This window comes from Pithys albifrons, chromosome 7 (assembly GCF_047495875.1).
Source record: "Pithys albifrons albifrons isolate INPA30051 chromosome 7, PitAlb_v1, whole genome shotgun sequence".
Lineage (NCBI taxonomy): Eukaryota > Metazoa > Chordata > Aves > Passeriformes > Thamnophilidae > Pithys > Pithys albifrons.
The window spans coordinates 54,154,119-54,171,642 of record NC_092464.1 but is presented as its reverse complement, the minus strand read 5'-3'; positions in this window follow the sequence as shown (position 1 = coordinate 54,171,642).

The following is a 17,524-nucleotide window of genomic DNA, read 5'->3' as shown; positions in this document are numbered from 1 at the left end:
CATTGTTACTGAGGAAATAATATATTTCATAATTAAAAAAAAAAAAACAAAAACAAACAAAACCAAAAAAACCAGGCAGGGGAATGGCAGTACCTGGCTAAGTACCTGACTAACTCTCTGCAGGATAAAACAGAGCCCACTGCCAGGGATGGCAACACAATTGTCACCCAGAGTAAGTGGCATTTCAGCTGTGGCTTTAGGAGTTTCTAATATTTAATGATCAGAACTCACAAAAACGTATTTAGTGCTCTCCAGGACAAGAATGTATGACCCTCATTTGCCAAAGAAGATGGACCTGGATGTTTTGGCTGGAGTAGGGCTAACTGCTCACTTGTAGTTGAAATTCATAACCCAAGTGCTTCTCAAATGTGAAACCATATTTTGACCCAGGACAAGGTTGCTTACATGGCTGGTTGGCCTGAAGTTGAGATTGTTGTTTGTGAGCCTGATGTAAGACTGCATTTATTGATGAAAAGGGAAATTTAATCTCAGTGAAACTAGTAATTTAAGTGCCTCTCTTAAAAAGAGCAGCTTTCTTTGCTGAAATACAATTTTAAATGACAATTCTTTGCTAAGATACAAATAGCCCCGTTTTGGTCATAAGGTCCTTGGTGTATTTTATCTAAATTCTTGATCAAGATACCAAAGCTGGGGGAAAAAAACTGCTCCAGGAATTCCTTCAGATTAATAATGAATCCAGTTCATCCTGGGAGGAAAAACTGCAAGGACTGCAGAAGTTGAATTTCCATACAGGGTAGACTAAATGTGTGAAGTTCAGTCATTTCCATCCCCCATTTTCTGGTCTCTAAGCCATGATTTAATGAGCTCTCTTTGGCTGGGACCACAGTAATCCTCACACTAAAGTTCTCTGATGCCCCTTGGAAAAGAATACTTGTATTCTCTCAAATAACTCAGAATAAAAGAAATTTGCATATCATTTGTTCTTTGGAGTCTTGTAAGATTTTCATTTACCAAAAAAAACCCCCAAAACCCACAAATTAAAATTCTTGCAGAGCAATTTAATGTGTGGACTTCATGGATAATCTAAATGGTGATAACAAGGAATACATGTGCCCAACAGATCATTCTCATCATTGCTGTAAAGAGCAGCCAGAGTTTGAAAATGAACACTTATAAGCTCAGGCTTATTGAAAATTTTCTCCAACCTTTTTTTTTTTTTTTAAATTACAGATAGGTAGTGAATGATGATGGGGAAAAAATTATGTTTAAATATGAAGTTTCTAAGAACTATGTTTAAATGTAAAATTATGCAGTGCCTGTGGTTTTGTAGGGTAAGAGGGCAATGGGAGTAATTTTCCTATTTTAGTTAAAATCATATTAGCTACATATTTTAACAGAGTAATATTAAAATTTATTGCATATGTATTTCCCAGGAAATGGGGGGGGAAGTTCCATTTTAACAGAGTAATATTAAAATTCATTCCACATGTATTTCCTAGGAAGTGGGGGAAAAGTTCCTTGTGTGTTCCTTGAATATGATGCTAAACCAAAAATTAATATTTTTCTTCCTGTTTTCCCTGGGGTTGGGGAGTTAAGGACATATGTTAGATGGAAGAACCTGTGATGAGAGTGAGGTTATGAATAGTTCTTCTTTCATAGACAGTTCAGGTACCCTTTGGGTGTTTGTTTCTTGATTCCTCCTCAAATGGCTCAATTTGTTTTAATTAGTTCCTGGGGTTTTTTTCTTGTGTTTTGTATACACAGTCAAAACTAATGAAATCAAATTCTGCAGAAAGAGTGGAGAACTCCGTTTGGATGCAGGTATGAATTTTCTCTTTTTCCCTTCAGGGATAAACAGAGTGATGCCTCCAATTTTGTAATATTTATATAAACTTTAGAAAGGATGCAGTTCACGTTTCTCTGAGTCCATCCAAACCCACTTCCTTCAGCCACACCAGCTCTGTCATTAACAAACCTACAGAGCTGCAACCAAACTTCACACAATCAGACCTCTCTTAATTTTATTTGTTTTTAAACTGAGCTAAAAACTTGAAGCAACTGCCTTTCTTAAGGAGAAACAGCAATGAGCAGCTTTCTTATATATCTGTGTCTCTGCATACCAAAAACAAGTGAGTTGTATGTGTGTTTGAGAGAGATGTTTTTTTTTTCTTGGAAAGCAGAGACATGTCTGTGTCTGCAGGGTAAGAAATCTCTGTCTTCAAAGGAGAATGGGCAGTGTTTTATTAATGAGCCTTTCCTGCAGACAGACAGTGTGTCTGTGGTGAGGCTCAGGTGTGTCCCCAGAGCCAGGTGCCAAGTGCAGGTCCCAGGTGCCAAGGCTGCATCCTGTGAAGGGCTGAGAGCAGGGAGGGTGAAGGGCCTGTTCTGAGGTGGTTAAAACCAGCTTTTCTAGAAGAACAGATGTCCTGGGGGGCTTCATGGCATCAGGAGAACAGACCCACAGCCCAGGGGCTCTGTCAGTGTGGAAAAGCAATGTCCCAAATGCAGTGAGAGCCACACTGAGCCACCTCCCAGCCCTGCTGCTGCCTCTGACAATGCCACAGTCACTGTGTGGGGACAAATAGCCCATGGCATGGTGTGGTGGGGCACCTTGGCTAAGGGCAATACTCAGCCAGCCTCTTGCTGCCTCACCCTCCTTAGAGGGGTGAGGGAGAAAAGCTCATGGGTTGAGAGGAGAGAGCTCACAGTCCAACTTCTGTCATGGAAAACAAAACAAAACAAAAAAAAATTAGAGGCTTGGCTTTGGGGAAATTAATTGCCATATTAAAACTTGATTGTAATAATGCCAAGGTCGTGGGTTCAATCCCCTGTGTGGGCCATTGACTTAAGAGTTGGACTCGATGATCCTTGTGGGTCCCTTCCAACTCAGAATAGTCTGTGAGTCTGTGAAAATCCAAACAAATTATATACATCACATTAGATGAAGTAGATTTGGGTCTAGGAAATAGAAAGACAGGCATTAAAACACCAGCTTTGCTTCCAGCACCCTCCCCTCACCCAGAGTGAGCTGTGGGACACTGAAAGCAGGCATGGGGCAGCTCAGCCTCTCCTCTCAGGGACAGCCCAGACAGAACCTGCACCCAACAGACAGATATGAGAGGCAAAAATGCATCCAGAGGGATTCCCCACATCAAATGTGACAAGCAGGTATGTCAGAAATGGTGTGTCACATAGAAGCATAAACTGAAATAAATCCCTTTATGATATAAGAAGGGAACATTCATGGCCTTTACTGAGATGTCCTGGAGACTGACTGAAAAAAGCACAGGAAGTATTTCCCTCATCAAAAAATACCCCCAAACCAACCCAGTCAGTAAAGATTGCCCTGATGTGATATGGCCAGTGAGATAATTTGAAAAAGGTTGCTTGGCATACCTAAAAAGTTAAATAAAAAATACTTGGAAATAATTGCTTCTATTAAACTTGAAAAAGGAAGCTCTTCAGACTACCTGAAATCCAAAGTGATACAGAATGCTTATTAATGTAAAGCAAAGGCTTAACAAACTGTCGAGAGGAAAAAGAAGCAAATTAGCTAAAAGAACCTTTATGAAAAGGGCAATGGAACTGATAAAAAGATTCTGGCTTATCTCCTCAGGAGAGCTCATCTGAAAGCCATTTGTCAAACCAGAACTAAAAAGGGACGTGATAAGGGGTCCTAGATCTATTAAATCTGTCTTTTAGGATTTCTATACCTATTGTGCCATATCACCTCGCAATACAGAGCGAATAAAATCATATTTTAAAATGTGAAACTGCCATTTATATCAAAAGTTGCAGTTACATTAGAAGAGGCAGTTTCAGATGGAGGCTGAAAATACTTAAGGTTTAATAAAACTTTCAGGAAGTTTGCTAAAATTTTAGAAAGAGGAAGGCCTTTGAAAAGCCTGTGGAAGTGACAGTGTGTGAGCAGTTGCTTTGTTTGCAAACCCAGAGCTGCAGTCTGAGAGATGGATACAACACACACTGTTTCACTGAAAGAAAAGTATGTTTGAAGTGGGTGAATTTTGCTTGGATGATGTCTTGCAGTATTGTTCTATTACTGCAATTACATCATGCAGTGTTTCACCAATAGAAAAAAATGAAATACTTTATTGTCTAAGTATTGATATAGCATGTAATATATGTATTATTGTTATGTATTATAATTATGTATATAATAATGTATATGTATTATGTATAATTATGCATTATGTATATAATTATATATGTATTATGTATTATAATTATGTATTACTATACATATAATGTACTATTTGTCTAATGTATTAATGTATTATGTATTACTATACATATAACGTATTATGTGTATAATATATAATATATTATACATATGATGTATTATCTCCTCAGGAGATGTATAATATATAATGTATAATACATTATACATTATATATTATAATGTGTATATAATAAATAATGTATATATTATATTATACATTAATATACTATACATATGCTATATTATATATAGTATATAATATATACTATATATAATATCGTATATTATGTATAGTATAATATATAATACATTCTATATTATACTATATATAATATATAGTAACATATGTATACTATATGTAACTATATAACATACATATATACTATATAGTATATAGTACTATATATTATATGTAAATAGTACTATATACATATAGTACTATATATATACACATATATACTATGTATGTATAGTATAAATATAGTATATGTAGACTATATGTTAATACATATACATTAATATATGTATTATACCCTATCTCACAAAAAAGTTTGCAGTTCATGCAACAATGGTCAGCCAGAAATCGTGCAAGAAGCCCCAGCTGAAAATTTAAAAAATTTGTTCAGTTGTCAGATTGAAGAATCGAGTTTTCAGTCAGTTGTTGTTCATGGGTACAAATATGTATAGTTGGGCCTCTTATGGTCAGATTTCCCTTTAGGTGTTATTAAAATATACACTGCTGCAAGGAATGAAGATTAATGTGTGGTTTGCTACTAAAAATGAGCCAGATAACCTGTTATCTGTGATGAATGGAGTCTGCCCGTGCTGCTCACAAGGGTACTTGTTTCATCTTCATAACTCATAAAAGGGCTTTGACTATGTTGAGTGGCTATTGTTACTGTTTTGAAGGCACTTGGAATGATATGAATTCTGCATGACCTTAGAGCACAGAAAAAAAGAGTCTGGTTTGTGTTTATTCCAAGAAATAGCGTTGTGTGTCAGGTCAGATTGTGGAAAACATCAGCTCATTTTGTGGCTTATTCATAAGTACAGTGACCTTCAGAAAAATCACTTAATCTACCCTCTAACTCTATTTCATTTTATAAATAGTAATTCTCAATTTTAAGAGCATTTTTGAGAACATAACCTATCAGTACTTTCAAAAGGGTGAGATACAATGATAAGAGACAGAAAAATGGCAAAGTAAATATTGGTTAGCTTCCTGTTCTTCTTGCTGGGTCCTTTTCTGGAGCTATAGAGGCGCTACTTGTAATATTAAACAAGTATACCTTAGTGCAAGGAAATGTTGTGGGTTTGGTGCAGGAGCTCCCAGGCTGGAATCTGTAGTCTGTGGTTCAACAGAAGATCAGACTAGATTATCCTAAGTGTCCTTCACTACAAAATTTAGTTGGTGTTAGCAGACTCAGCTGAAAAATCTAAGCAAAAGATCTGTTAACATGTGCCATGAGTCCTGTATTCCACACAGCTTTGCTTTCTCGGCATGTTGGCTCCAGGTCTCATTGTCTGTATTGCTGGAGAACAAAGAAAGAACAAAACCAAGAAAGACAGAATCAGAGAATATGCTGAGTTGGAAGGGACCCACCAGGATCATTGAGTCCAGCTCCTGGCCCTTCCCAGGACAGCCCCAACAATCACACTGTGTGTCTGAGAGCATTGTCCGAAGGTTGTCTTCTTGGACTCTGCCAGCCTTGGGGCTGTGCCCACTGCCCTGGGGAGCCTGGTCAGTGCCCACCACCCTCTGGGGGAAGAGCCTTTTCCTGAGATCCAACCTGACCCTGCCCTGACACAGCTCCAGGCCATTCCCTGGGGGCTGTCCCTGCCCTGACACAGCTCCAGGCCATTCCCTGGGAGCCGTCCCTGCCCTGACACAGCTCCAGGCCATTCCCTGGGTGCAGTCCCTGCCCTGACACAGCTCAAGCCCATTCCCTGGGGGCTGTCCCTGCCCTGACACAGCTCCAGCCCATGCCCTGGGGGCTGTCCCTGCCCTGACACAGCTCCAGCCCATGCCCTGGGGGCTGTCCCTGCCCTGACACAGCTCCAGCCCATGCCCTGGGGGCTGTCCCTGCCCTGACACAGCTCCAGCCCATGCCCTGGGGGCTGTCCCTGCCCTGACACAGCTCCAGCCCATGCCCTGGGGGCTGTCCCTGCCCTGACACAGCTCCAGCCCATGCCCTGGGGGCTGTCCCTGCCCTGACACAGCTCCAGCCCATGCCCTGGGGGCTGTCCCTGCCCTGACACAGCTCCAGCCCATGCCCTGGGGGCTGTCCCTGCCCTGACACAGCTCCAGCCCATGCCCTGGGGGCTGTCCCTGCCCTGACACAGCTCCAGCCCATGCCCTGGGGGCTGTCCCTGCCCTGACACAGCTCCAGCCCATGCCCTGGGGGCTGTCCCTGGTCCCACCATTGCAGGTGAGGCTGCCCCAGTGCTGAGCAAAGTGGGACAATCCCCTCCCTAGCCCGGCCATGCTGGGCCTGATACCCCCCAGGACAGGATAGGGATGTCCCTCCTGGCTCCAGGGCACTGCTGACTCGTGCCCAGCTGGCCACAGAGCAGGACCCCCAGGGCCCTTTCCTGGGTCTGCTTTCCAGCATCTCATTCCCAGTCTGTCTGTCCATCTGGGGTTGCCCTATCCCAGGGACAGAATCCAACAGATGTCTTTATTAAAACTCCCATGGTTGGTGATTCCCAGCCCTGTGCTCTGTTCATCTTTCCCTGCAAGGCCTCTCTGCCCTCAAGGGACTCAACAGCTCCCCCCACTTTTGGGTCACTTGCAAACTTGCTCAGTGTCCCTTTGAGACCCAAGTCACTGATGAAGCTGTTGAAGAGCCCAAGGCCAAGGATGGAGCCCTGTGGAACCCACCAGTGACAGGTCACCAGTGTGATGTCACCCCAGTCCCTCTTTGTGCCCAGCTCATAAGCCAGTTGCTCATGAATTGCATGATATGTATCCAGCTCTGTGCTGGACATTTTGTCCAGAAGGATACTGTGAGAGCTTAACTGAAATCCCAAAAGACCACATCAACAGGCCTCCCTTGATCAACTAGGTGGCTTATCTTGTCCTCAAAGGAAATCCCATCAGGGTCCAGAGACTTCCAGGGATTCAGCTGGAGCAGCAGATCCCTCACAAGCTCAGGGACAGCTGGAACTTCATCCTTCTCACAGCCATGGAACTCCAGCTCAAGGCACTGGGACCCCCCTGCCCTGTCATTGGTGTTGAAAGGGCAAAGAATACATTAAATATCTCTGTCTTGTCTGTGTCCCTGTCTGTGAGATCACAATAGATTCTCTTCTGGCCTTTTAAAGTGCTGGCTAAAAAAGTACCAAAAAAAGTGTCACTAATTACACGCAACAAGGACTGTAATTGGATTCTCAGTCTTTAAACAATAGTATTGAAGAGCTGATTGAACTCCCTTGTCATCAAACTTTCCTGGTGCTGAGACAGGTGGAATATTGGAGTCTTAGCCTAAAGGTATTGTATTTGTTGTGAACCCTAAATATACCATTCCAACAGCTTTTCTTAATTAGGAAGCCTAAAGGATTTGTACCTTCTTTTAGAAAGGAAAGAAAACTGCTACAATTCCTGTCACCATGTTTAAAATTCTGGTTTCAAAAAATCTGAAATGATTGAGACATCAGTTTTGTAGGAAAAGGCATAAACTGCTACAATTAGTTTAGAATCAGTCTTATTCCTGGGTAATCAGAGAGAAGAGTGACAGGATTTCAAAATATGTGTCTAATGTACAAAAATAGCAAGCTGAATTATAAGGGAAAAAAGAATACATTTTCATGTTTCAAATTGAAAAAGGAATTAGGCGGAGAAGATGCAAAAATTCTGTAAATTGAATGCATAAATTTTGATATAAACTGAACTTCTGGAAAATATTTCATCATCTCAAGACTGAGATTTTCACAGCATTAAGACAGAATTTTCCCATCTCCATAAAAATATTTATTTTTCTTTATTGGAGATAAAGGAAACATAAATCTCATCAAAAGGGTGTTTTTCTAAAAGGTAAAAATATGAGTTCTTGCTTCTTTCCCATTTTCCTTCACTGCAAAAAAAAAAAAAGGAGGAGAAGGGAGAATCTTGTCTAGTTCAAAACAAAGTTTTTTCCTGAAAGTGTCAAGCAAAACAATAAATATTTTGTTTCCTCTTCTATTTTTAATAGAAGGCACACTCATTTTTTTTTGCTGGCTATGATAAATCCTACTCTGAGGAGCAAAGGCTGTGGATCACAAAACAGGAGCCAGAGGAGGGGCAGTAATGGAGATGTTGTGAAATGGGAAATGGCCTTGGGGCCAACCGTTGCTGGTTCCTGAAAGTACAGAATCATAGAATTATAGAATGGATTGGGTTGGAAAAGACCTCCAAGATCGAGTCCAACCCTTGGTCCAACTCCAGTCCCTTTACCAGATCATGGCACTCAGTGCCACGGCCAAGCTCAGCTGAAAAACCTCCAGGGATGGGGAATCCACCCCCTCTCTGGGCAGCCCATTCCAATGCCTGAGCACTCTCTCTGCAAAGAATTTCTTCCTGATATCCAACTTCAATTTCCCCTGGCAGAGCTTGAGCCCATCGTGCCCCCTTGTCCTATTGCTGAGTGCCTGGGAGAAGAGACCAACCCCCACCTGGCCAGAACTTCCCTTCAGGCAGTTCCAGACAGTGCTGAGGTCACCTCTGAGCCTCCTCTTCTCCAGGCTAAACACCCCCAGCTCCCTCAGCCTCTCCCCACAGCACTTGTGCTCCAGTCCCTTCTCCAGCCTCGTTGCTCTTCTCTGGCCCCGCTCCAGCCCCTCAATATCCTTTCTGAACTGAGGGGCCCAGAACTGAACACAACACTCAAGGTGTGGCCTCCCTAAGGCAGAGTACAGGGGAAGGGTCACTGCCCTGGGCCTGCTGGCCACGCTAGTTTGGATCCAGGCCAGGATCCCATTGGCCTTCTTGGCCACCTGGGCACACTGTTGGCTCCTGTTGAGCTTCCTGTCCCTCAGTCCCCCCAGGTCCCTCTGCCTGGCTGCTCTCCAGCCACTCTGTGCCCAGCCTGGAGCGCTGCAGGGGGTTGGGGTGGCCAAAGGGCAGGACCTGCACTTGGCCTTGTTGAACTCCATCCCATTGCAATCAGCCCATCTCTCCAGTCTCTCCAGATCCCTCTGCAGAGCCCTCCTGCCTTCCAGCAGGTCGACACTCCCTCCCAACTTGGTGTCATCAGCAAATTTGCTGATGATGGACTCAATCCCCTCATCTACATCATCAGTTACTGGGAGTTCCAATTACTGGAATAATTATTGGTGTGAGAAATATCTTTTTTCCAGGAACTTATATTTAGAATACAGAAAGCTGAAATATCAGTTGCAAAACATATTAAAGAGCTAAACAGGTTCTTAAATATTTTTTCTTAGATATTTTTTCTCAAATACTTTTTCTTAAATATGATTTTTTCTTAAATATGATTTTTTCTTAAATATGATTTTTTCTTAAATATGATTTTTTCTTAAATATGATTTTTTCTTAAATATGATTTTTTCTTAAATATGATTTTTTCTTAAATATGATTTTTTCTTAAATATGATTTTGCCTTAAATATTTTATTATTTTTATTAAATATTTTTCTTAAATATTTATTTTTTATTAAATATTTTTCTTAAATATTTATTTTTTCTTAAATGTTATTTTTTTTAAATGTTATTTTTTCTTAAATTTTTGTCTTAAATATTTTTATTAATTTTTCTTAAATATTTTTAATATTTTTCTTAAATATTTATTTTTTCTTAAATATTTTTTCCTAATACTAACCTGCAGTATTTTTTTCCTCTTGCAAAAGGTCAGACTCCTGACATGCAGCTTTTCAATTGATATAAACAGCTCTAATTCCCTCAGTATCACTGAATTTCCTCAACTGACATTTGGCTTTTTCTCAGCCCCATAAAGCGAGGTCTGCACAGGAAGGGATGAGGACAACTCGTTCTGTTTGAGGGAACCAAAGGCCTCAGAATTCGTGTTAAATGGGGCTTAGGGCTTAGATCTCCTTCCTGTGATTGGATTTGATCAATAGGAAGTGCCTACTTTGTAGTCCATGGCAAGGAGTGAGAGCAGACTTGGAGATTTATCTTTTCAAAACCTGAAAATGCCATTCTTACATTGGAGGGCAGGTGATTCTAAAGATCAGCAGAGTGCAAATTATATTTCACGTAAAGACACACATACAGAATGTTACTAAATAAAAATGTGTTTTATTCACTTGGTTTTAGTGAGGTTTTAGGTCTGGTTCACTGCTGTCTGAAACGGCTTTTTTTAGGATTACTACATGGTTGTTAAAGTACTTTCTGTCTTCAAAAGTTACTGATGTATTTTACTCAGTGTTTAAATGGTTGAAATAACGTGTTGCCCATGTAAATGGATATGATCATATTATTCCACATGTAAAGGTTAAATGTGCACAAAAAGTTTTCTTACATTTACAGATGTAAGAGAAATTGTTCAGGTTTTTATGCCAGAGACTGTCTGTGCTGTTACTGTAACAGAGAAAAGTCCTTTGAGCTCCCACAGCCAGGTTGAACCAGAGTGGTGTTGAAAAGGAGCAATAAAGAAACCTTAGATTTTGGTATGCAGCTTGGAAAAAATTGCCATTATATAAATGCTTCTAATTTCCTATATATTTAGTATTCTGAATGATATGTGCTCAAGCCCCAGCGTATCCCTAACCTTTCTAATTACAGTTTATTTTTTATGCCAGATGGCTGGATGAGCATCCAGTGGTTTTTATTTTTATTTCATAAAAAAAAAAAAAAAACTCAATATCTTAAGCGCAAGTCGTAAGAACTTAATGGCAAAAGAGAGAAATAGAGATTTGCTTATTCTTAATAGAGCACTTGTGGCATTTCTTAAAATTGTTTCTGCTGATACAGATGTAATGGAAAAATTCAAGATGGGGGTAATATTACATCGAAGGTAAACTCAGCACAAAATTTCTGTTGAGTGGAAAAGCCCAGAAGAAAATAACACCCTTTTTAATTGGCCTGAGAGCATTTTGTTCTTCAGAATGATGTGCTTCTTGCTGAGGGGAAGATGCCTGTGCTCTCTGGCTGTACAGAAAGCCTTTGAAACACCACATAAACTATACTAATGTACGTTGAGACTTTGAAACTGCACAATAATTCAGTGGCTTCGTAACTCTGATTGCTTTTGTTGCAACCTGATGATCCTTCCAAGGACCAGCCACCTGGGGCAACGACCTATTATTTTTATCAGGCTGTGCACAAAGGCTAAATACAAACAGTGCTTGCAAAGTAACATTTCATTTACAGGCACTTCTGTAAATTATTTTGCCTTATGCAAAATCCTGCATGTTGAAATTTGGTGGAACAGTCAATATAAAAAGCACCTGCATTTCTCATTTGGGGTTAAAACTGTGGAGGTTTATTTAGATGCAGATTTTCTGATCAAGGTAGTAATAAGATGAAAAATAAGCTTCATAACCCAGTAACATCAGGCTTGTTGAAAAAATTGTGTTCAATTCTTTCACTCGTCTTGTGTGAGAGAGACAATTAATGACTTTGGGGCTGTTTCAGGAACCGCAAAGAGACAAGAGCACTGCAGCGGAGTTTGACACAACTACCAGTGGTGTGTTAACAGTCGAAGCAAGATTCTGCTAATACGGGGGTTTGTCTGCAATTTTTTCTCCTTTTTCACACTTTTCCTCCTCATTTGCAGATCATTATATTTCTGTAATGGCCTAGCAGCCAAGAGAGACAGAGGTAATGACAATCCCTGAGTAGAAGTAGCTGGAGGAAGAGCTGCAATTGCCTATTACTGCAGGAGTTTGCCCTCTCGGATTCTTTCGCCTTCTATTATTAAGTCTTCCTTGCATGAATATTGCCAATAAAGGTGAGAAGTGGAAGTACAAGTACCACCTTTTGAAGAATATAGCAGAACATCCAAAGGGCAATACAGCTCTGCCTATTAAGTAGAGTCCCAAGCCAGTCATCCTTAAATTAAACTATTTGCTATAGAGAAACCCAAGCTAAGAGCACCAGATGTATTTTAATAAATACAGCCAAAATGAGGATTATTTGAGTCTATTCATCCCTGTATAATGTTACCTCCCTGTTGTTATGTACTCTCCAAGAGCCCAGAGATTTTTCTTTTTTAGTATCAGTGGGTTTTATAGTGTGCTCCCATTGAGGTGCCTTTCCCCAGTGCTGTGCTTTTTGGTGGGAGGTGGAAAGCTGATACCCCCCCTGTGTTTGGGGTGCTGCTGAGCAGGGAGTGCTCACACAGCAACAGACAACCCCCCGGCCCAGGAGGCTGGAGGTGCACAGCCCCTTGGGAGGGGACACAGGTAGTGTTATAGATACCGAGGCGTTGGCTAGATAAATCAACGTTTATTTTATTTTATAAGGAAAAAAAAGGTTAATAGCATTTATTAAAAAAAGGTAGTGATTTTATTAAGTGATTTCAGCATCCAGCTCTGTAGGCCTTAGCCTCAGTGATTGCAGCGTCCAGCTCTGTAGGCCTTAGCCTCAGTGATTACAGCTCTTTGTGAAGGCAAGGAGAGGAGCAACACAGTGCTTGCAGGATAGCAGAGCACCGGGTGACCCAGGAGACCAGCTCCAAAAGGTTCACATTTGGCTCTCGTCCAGGGTTCTGCTTATATTCACTTTTTCTGGCGTAGGCCACGCCCCCTTTGCGCAGGCGCAGTTTCCATGTGTTACATAACAGTTTCGCAATCGCTTCTCGTTTGCGCAGGCTCAGTTCTGTGCGTTGTAACAGTTGCAGTCCTCAACCAGGTCCGGCCGTGTTTCGCAATACCTTTGCCTCATGGTGCCCAGGAGTGGGGGGGGTTTCCATGTGGCTGTACAGTCGGGGGTACTTGGCAAGGGACAAACTGCAGGCTTTGGCATGGTGTCCTGTTTGGTCGTACACAGCAGGAAGGGTTACAATGCTGCACGTTCAGACGGGGGTCGGCTCGTGCCGAGCCGGCGCCCGCTGGCATGCTTGGTCGCAGGCTCCCCACGCTGGTTCAGCTTTTAGCATGGGCGGCGGGACTTCCCCGGTGGGGCTGCTTTTGTCCGGCTGCGTGGCTAGCTGGAGAAGCTCTCCAGGGTGGCAGCTATCTCTGCTGATCCATCTCCACTGTGCTCCTGCCTTGGCATGGGGTAGCTGGGGCCAGGTGTGGGGGCTGCACAGCCTTCCTTTGGGGGGGGAACTGGCGGGGAGCTTGGCAGGGCTTGCGCTGTGGGTGACCGTGGTACTGGGACTTTTGGGGGTGCTCTGTGGGACTTGGTTTCCAGCGACATGGCTGGCAGGCACCTTGACAGAATATGGAGACAGCCAGGGCTTTCTAGCACGGCTGGCGTGGGAGTCGAGATTGACCGGGGCCGTAGGGGAAAAGAGAAAAACTGGTGGCTCTGAGTTTTGGGTGTTTTGGGCATGTATGGCCAGGAAAGGCTTATACTGGGAAAGATGGAGAGGCTGAGAGGAAGTGGGGGTTTTTCCCGGGTGCTGGCTTAGGAGGGGAACGAGACGAACCGGGGGGGTTTGCAGGGCACGGGTCTTCCCCGGAGATTCAGTGGGGGGGTTTGACTAGCAGGGTCCCGGTGTGACAATGTGGCTGAGGAGAAGAAGGGAATTCTTAGGGCTAGAAACGAAAAAAAAGGCAAGGAGGTATTTTTCTTAGCAGGGCGAAACTGTTTGGGGCTGGAAAAACCTGTAGGGGAAGGAGGGGGGAAGGCACCGGGCTGAGAGGTATCGAAACTGGGGAATCGTTCCTTTTCTCCACAGAGAGTACCCTACATTCCTTGTTAAGCACCGAGCCATTCTCCGATAAGGCATTGCTGGGAAGCTGTCTTTCTGGTTTTTTACAATCCTCCAAATTTTCAGGCATATTTAATTTTACATTTAAAACAAAATTAAAAAAATACTATTTGATTTGGTTTCTAGCAAATTAATTAATTCATCTATTACAGGTAGCACAGCTGAGCACACCTGACCAAAGGGATAACTCCATATTTTAGTCCATTTTTACTTTTATTTTACTTTCACTTTTATTTTATTTTCACTTTTATTTTATTTTTACTTTTATTTTATTTTCACTTTTATTTTATTTTCACTTTTATTTTCACTTTTCACTTTTATTTTCACTTTACTTTTATGTTTATTTTATATTTATTTTATTTTATTTTTTTACTTTTACTTTTGCTATCATTTTATTTTATTTTATTTTATTAATTTTAAAATTTTCTTATTTTTACTGTCTTTTATTTTTACTTTCTTTTATTTTTACTTTTATTTTACTTTTCTTTTTACTTTTTTCTTTTTACTTTTCTTTTTTCTTTTTACTTTTCTTTTTACGTTTTACTTTTCTTTTTGCTTTTCTTTTTACTTTTTATTTTTCTTTTTACTTTTCTTTTTATTTTTCTTTTTACTTTTTACTTTTCTTTTTACTTTTCTTCTTACTTTTTTTTTACTTTTTATTTTTACTTTTCACTTTTCTTTTTATATTTTATTATTATTTTTATTATTTTTTTATTTTATTTTTACTCCGTATTTTAGAGATTAGAGGTGGGGGCCATCTTTTGCTCATGGAGCAGCCACCCAGTGTACTGAAGCCCTGCTCCCCAGGAAGTGGCTGGATATCCCTACTGATGGGAAGTAGATAACAAATTTTCCCTTCTCCTTTTCTTCTGCACCTGACTTTTGCTTTTGCTTTATTAAATTGCCTTTATCTTGACCCACGAGGGGTTTTTTTTCCTTATTTTTTTATTCCCATGCCCATCCTGCTGAGGAGGAGTGTGATGGAGCAGCTTGGTGGCCACCTGGCATCCAACCAAGACCAACCCATTGCAGAGGATGTTCATAGAGCAGGTATGGTTTGATATCATTCAGCAGGAAATTCTTGTTGCTCTGCAGACTTTGTCTCATTAATATTTCTCTGAGCCTTCCAATCTGATGGGCAGGTTTTGAACGTGCATCATTTCTGAGGGAAAGCCTTACCTGGTCCCGAGATTGGTGCCAAAAAGGTGGTATATGTTTCATTGATAACCCACTGACCTGTCTTCAACCTCCTTCCATTTATTCCTACAGTCAAAATTAGGTAGTGCTTATTCAACTGCTCAAAGTCTGTCTGGTCCCTCTTTTTCTCTCTTGGAAGAATACACCACATGAAAAAAATTGATATTAAGCTTTTTTGGGTAAAATGTTACAGATAGGTATTTGCATTGTGAAGTGTTTGTTCCTTTGTGCAAGAAATACATCAAAACATTTTATTTTAGCTGTGTAGCTCATTCAAACAATTCCTGTTCACTCTGCATCAGCCTCTAATTGTTTTTATTTTTTTCTCCTGTAGACACGTTAATAAATAACAGATCCATCCAGGTACCCTAGGCTTGAAATGTAACACTCTATAATGTACTCCCTGTATAATTTGTGTACAAAATTACTTTTGATCTCAGCCCATCTCAGCAGTGTGTGTGGGAGAGAGCAATGATGTGAATGCTTTAAAGAAAAGTTCACACCTCCACTCATAATACTTACCCTTTATATGACATGTTTCTCCTGAAAGGTGCTCTACTCTAATCAACCCTTCAGTCCAATAATTAGTTATTTTAGGGTTAAAAATCCAGTGGTACATTTTTCAAGCTGTTTAGAAACCCAGAATAGTTTTGCCTTATTTCCTCAGCAACAAAAGGAACCTGTGGCCAAATTTTCATGTGTATTTTGGGCCTTTAAGAAGATGAGCCTAAAAAAATTTCCAAAGCCAAATTAGGTGGCTCACATATGGTGGAAAACTGAGCTGGGCCCCTGAGACCATTTGGTGCATGTTTGGATAACTTTGAAAATCCAGAATGAGGCATTTTGTAGTTCAATTTTCATTGACTTACAATGAAACCTAAGCTGCTGAAAGCCAAAGATCCTGTTTTCCAAAATGAAGAAGTGGAGAAAATATATCGTATGTGTACTTTTGGAAACTGTCCATTATGCAGGTAGGGCTACATAGACAGCAGGGCAGGGATCCTGCCACAGGCAGAAGTAGCAATGCCCAGGGGCTGGGAAGGAGAGCAGTTCCAGGCTGGAATGACCTGAGGCAGTGAGGGAAGGGTTGGCAACACAGCTGAGAGTGAGCAGGTTGTGGTTTGGCTGCAGTTGTCCTGTGGAGGTGCAGAGGAAGTGCAGGGAAGGGACACTGGCAAGGAACTCATGGTGAGGAGGAAGGAGGTGAGGGAGACAGTGAGGATCTTGAGGAGGACGAGCAAGTGGGGTGAGAAGGTGAAGCATGAAGTGCCAGCAAGGCTCATGGGCTGAATAACCTTGCAACAAGCCAAGTTTATGTGCAGGTATGTGAAGGCACAAACAGGTGAGATACCAAATGATAAATAGATCAACATCAAGAAGAAGAGGGAAAGGGGAAAGAGAGTGATGGGGACAAACATAGCCTGGTGTCCAAAGGAAAGCAGTGACAGAAGGTGGGAAATAAGGTGGTGAAGGAAAAATCAAATCCTGGAGATTAATACGTACAGAAAAGATTCCTTCCCCTCAGTGAGGTGCAGCAAATGGGAGAGGTAAGAGGACCACTGGCAGCAAATGGGACAGGAATGGGGTGCTGCAGTTGAGAGGCGGGTGGTAAATGGCAGCTCACTGTGTTGGAAAGGGCAGGTATTGGGCAAGGGAGAGGTTGGTGGCAAAGGGGACAGTGAGGAAGGGCCAGGGAAAGGATGTCGTGTATGCAAGGGAAGGGAAGAACAGCAACAGCAGCACAAGAAGCAGGAATAGACTCTCAGAATCAGTAAGGCTGGCTGTTTGGGCAGGAAACTGTGCTGGGTCTGGATGGGATGGAGTTCATTTCTCCAGAGCAGTCCACTATGTTTTGGATTTGAGGCTAAAGCAGTGTTGATAACACACCAATGTTTTTTCTATTGCTTAGCAGTGCTTGCACAGGGCCAAGGGTTTGTTTGCTTTCCACCTTGCCTTCCCCAAAATTGTGTGGAAAACACACTGAAGGAGACACAGCAAGGATAATTGATCTGAACTGGATAAAGATATGTCCCATCATTAGGTTCAGCAACAAAACTGAGGGCAGAAGGAGGGAGGAGAGTCTTGCAAAGTAACCATTGCTCAGAGATTGACTGGGCATGAGGCAGCTTGTGGTGAGTGATTGCCTTTGCATTGTTGGGTTTTTTCCTTCACTTCTTTCCCCTGCATACTAAACTGCCTTCACTTATTAACTTCACTTATTAGCTGCATTGAACTGTCCTTATCACAAGTTTTCTAGCTTTTGCTCTTCTTGCATTCTCCTCTACCCCAGT